Source organism: Callorhinus ursinus, unplaced genomic scaffold (assembly GCF_003265705.2).
Source record: "Callorhinus ursinus isolate GAN/ISIS: 27379988/994484 unplaced genomic scaffold, GSC_fseal_2.0 scaffold7, whole genome shotgun sequence".
Taxonomy (NCBI): Eukaryota; Metazoa; Chordata; class Mammalia; order Carnivora; family Otariidae; genus Callorhinus; species Callorhinus ursinus.
The window spans coordinates 53,923,553-53,927,780 of NW_027397069.1; the positions used below are offsets into that span (position 1 = coordinate 53,923,553).

Sequence of the window (4,228 nt, forward strand, 5' to 3'; positions counted from 1 at the left end):
AAGAGTTCAGCAAGGTGGGGAAAACCTGAGGCCTGTGGAGGACAAAGCCACTGAAAAATTTACTCGAGCAAGAATGACCCAAGGACCGGGGTTTAATTAATTACCCAATTTAATTAATTACAGGATTACTTAATATCAGTTTTAAATTGTTTGCCTTGGCATCAGGGAAATACAAATCAAAACCTCAATGAGATACCACCTCACACCAGTCAGAATGGCTAAAATTAACAAGTCAGGAAACGGCAGATGTTGGCGAGGATGCGGAGAAACGGGAACCCTCCTACACTGTTGGTGGGAAGGCAAGCTGGTGCAACCACTCTGGAAAACAGTATGGAGGTTCCTCAAAAAGTTGAAAATAGAGCTAACCTATGACCCAGCAATTGCACCACTGGGTATTTACCCCAAAGATACAAATGTAGTGATCCGAAGGGGCACATGCACCCAATGTTTATAACAGCAATGTCCACAATAGCCAAACTATGGAAAGAGCCTAGACATCCATCAACAGATGAATGGATAAAGAAGATGTGAGATATATATATAGATATATAGATATATAATGGAATATTATGCAGCCATCAAAAAATGAAATCTTGCCATTTGCAATGGCATGGATGGAACTAGAGGGTATTATGCTAAGCGAAATAAGTCAACCAGAGAAAGATAAGTATCATATGATCTCACTGATATGAGGAATCTGAGAAACAAGACAGAGGATCATAAGGGAAGGGAGGGAAAAATGAAACAAGAAAAAACCAAAAAAATCTAAAAAACAAAACAAAAACAGACTCACAGATACAGAGAAGGAACTGATGGTTGCCAGAGGGGAGGAGGTAGGGAGATGGATGAAATAGGTGAAGGGGATTAAATGTACAATCTTCCAGTTATAAAATAAATAAGACATGGGGATGGAATGTACAGCAGAGGGAACATTGTCCATAATATTGTATGGTGACAGATTTTGTACTATATATAAATATCAAATCACTATGTTGTATACCTGAAATGAACACAATATTGTGTATCAGTTATTCTTCAAATTTTTTTTTAAAAAGTGGTAATGAAGAATTCAGTTGAATGAGAAAATTTGATTCAGAAATGACTTGAAGAAATGTAAACCCATAAGAATCATGAGAGATATTTCAAGGCTGCTAGGACACCACGCCACCCATAAGTAGGATAGGAACTTGAACCATTTTCATTTAAAAATTATAGAGGAACAGATGAACCAATAACATTGAAGGACTTGGGAAATCACAAAGGGTTGACATCTACTCAAAGGACCCCTCATGTGATGCTGCAGCGCCCTCTCTGCCCCCCATCTTGGCACCAGCATCTGCATTCCCTCTGCAGGGGCAATATTCACAATGGCAAGAGGAGGGACATTTCCAACTTCTTATGGTAGGAACAACCCTTGCTTTGTAAGAATGTGAGCTGGAAACAAAACATTGGTGCAAGACCAAGGATGCCCTTTCACTGCCTAGATGCTACCATTGGATGTGCTGCTGTCTGCAGAAGGTCAGGAGCAGCTCACCTGTTCAGAATCCAGTGTTCATTTTCCGCAGACCCATCAATCATCATCCAAGTTGGACACCATCGGATTGGTGAGAGGCCCTTCTGGGAGCAGTGGAAAGGAGGTCCTGTAACTTGGACCGGAAAGTCCATGAGAGACATCATAAAACTTGCCCCACACTTTCATCTCAAGTAATGGACAATGCCAGTATGAATCTATTGCTCTCCTCTTATTTAGTGGGTCAAGCTCTGTCTTAACAAGCCTGTTTTAACCATACCCCACACTATATCAGACTCCTCTTTCCTAAGACTCTCATGATTGCATTTTCTGAGCAGTGATCCTGCATGATCTCATACTAAAACAAAACAAAACTCAGATCCAGATAGCAAAATCATAGAACCTCTCTCTGAATAATTGCAAACATGCACAAAGTGGACTCAAGAGTATACTTCATAAGGGCAGAAACTTTGGGGTGTGTCTGATTCACCTTAGTCTCCCAGGATCTAGCACAGTGCCTGACAAATAGTAGGCCCTCCGTGACTCGGTCTCTCTTCTGTTTCTAAATGTCAGGCTTCGTTTGTGTGGTCTGGTCTCCAGTCTTCAAGCACCACACTTTAATCCATCCAGGCAGCTGGCCGCCTCTGTCTCACTGAAAACTTCCAGGACAAGGGGCTGTACAGCCTCCCCAGGCTGCTGAGTCACCTTCCTATCAGGAAATTGTTTCTGCCTTAGCTAAATAGGTAGGCAATTTTCTTTCTATTTCAGACAGAGAACCTAAGCTTAAAAAAAGATTAAGTGAATAGCTCAAGGTTATACACAAACTCTGGCCCAGTTAGGAATAGAACCCAAGTGGTTCCTGACATTCAATCCTATAGTTTCAATTCTGTTCCTTTTGCCGTAGAACCTATCTTTATAATTTATAGATATTGTTCCCAAATTGCGCACTGGAAATTCTGCCTAAATATTGAAGGTAAAATGGCTTCATGTATCCAATGTAGAGAGAATATATATAAGAGGAAATTTGTCCCATGTGAGGAATGAATCACTGTAAAGAACATTTGTTCAGTTGTTTCATTATAAAATAAGAGCATTCCTCCCAGCTGCCACAAAATTCAAATTCTCCATTTTGTTACTAAACAATCCTTTTAACACCAAGCCAAAAATAAGTCACAATGTTAATGCAAACATCTTGCAATCCAAATAAGAGAACTTGTGCCAAATTTATCAGAGTTAGAGGGAAATTGTGTTGGATCTCTCTGCCTCTGAGAAACTTTCTATTAGATCACCAGTCAATAGGGTACCAGCATCTGCTGATGCCAAGTGAAAGACATGAGTAATAACAGACAGCTTTAGAAAATACATTTTTCTTCCATAGTTAGCAATGCATGACTCACTAGAACTCTCCAGACACTATACTGCATGAATGACTCAAATTTCTACCAGGGACAGAGCACAATCAGTTCTCTCTTCCTACACTAGGATTTCTTGTCTCAATTATCACTCATTTGTTAGCTTACTTCAAAGGCAGAGAGTCTTGGTTCACTCTCCTTCCTTTTTTAAAAACAGTGGTACGTATAAAAATAAATATTGAAGTGCTGCTGGAAAACAGAGACTAAACATCAGAATGAATACTGAAAGCAAACTTCAACTGACCTAACTCCCACCATTTGCAAGGCCACATTGGAAAATGACCATGGTTAATTTCCTTCTTGAACATTGACCAATGACCAGAGATTATTGCAATAGGGGAAGTGCCTTATGGTTAAAGACAAATGACCTGCCCATCCAGATCTTCAGTAGCCCATAGTAGTATCAAAGATATTTTGAAAAATAGTTTAGTAGTTAGTCTCCGTGGCAGAGGTCTTGATTTCCCTCAAACAACTATTCTCTTTGGTTCTTTCCTTTCCATTCCATCTGGTATTCCAACTCCAGATTGATTTTCCTAAAAGTTTTTTTGGATTATGACAATAGCTTAGCATGATGACAAAGACCACAGGTCTTGGAATTAGACATTTGATTTCAAATCCTGGATTTATCAATTAATTTTTAACTTATCTATACCTCAGTTTCCATCTGTGACATGGAGTTCATAAGATACTTGAGTAATTTTAACTTTGTGTTAAAATGAGTATATAAGCATATATAAAAATTTTTAAAAAATTAAAAAATAAATGAGCATATAAGAGCAGCACATACATTAAAATTGGAATGATAAGAGAAGATTAGCATGGCCCCTGCACAAGGATGACATGCAAATTCATGAAGCATTCCATATTTTTAAAAAAATGAGTATGTAAGAAAATAGAGCATTCGTGGCAAAGAGCATAGACTCTAGAGTCAGACCTGGAATCAAAATCCTGATTCTGCCATTGAACTGCCTATAAATTATACTAGTTATCCAACACTGTGTAATAAGTCACCCCAAAACTTTCTGGATTATGACAGCAATAATTATTTTTTATCTTCCACAGTTTCTGTAAGTCAGAAATTTGGGAGTTGTTTGGCTAGGTCTCTGATGAGGTTGCAGTCAGATGTTGGCTAGGGTCGCAGCTGGCTAAAGACTGGACTGAGGCTGGGAAATCTTCTTCCAAGACAGCTCCCTCACATGGAAAGTTGGTACAGGCTTTTGGCAGGAATCTTCAGTTTCCTTCCTTGTGGGCTCCATAAGATCCTTGAGTGTCCTGATGACATTGCAACTGGCTTGCTCCAGAATGA

The 4,228-nt window shown here is 39.2% G+C and overlaps 1 non-coding gene across 1 annotated transcript; it reads left to right on the forward strand.

Annotated features, from left to right (window-relative positions):
* The first annotated feature begins 3,686 nt into the window (after positions 1-3,686).
* LOC112827015 (U6 spliceosomal RNA) lies at positions 3,687-3,792 on the forward strand. The gene has a single exon (XR_003209130.1). It is a non-coding gene; the product is annotated as a U6 spliceosomal RNA (small nuclear RNA).
* The last annotated feature ends 436 nt before the right edge of the window (positions 3,793-4,228 follow it).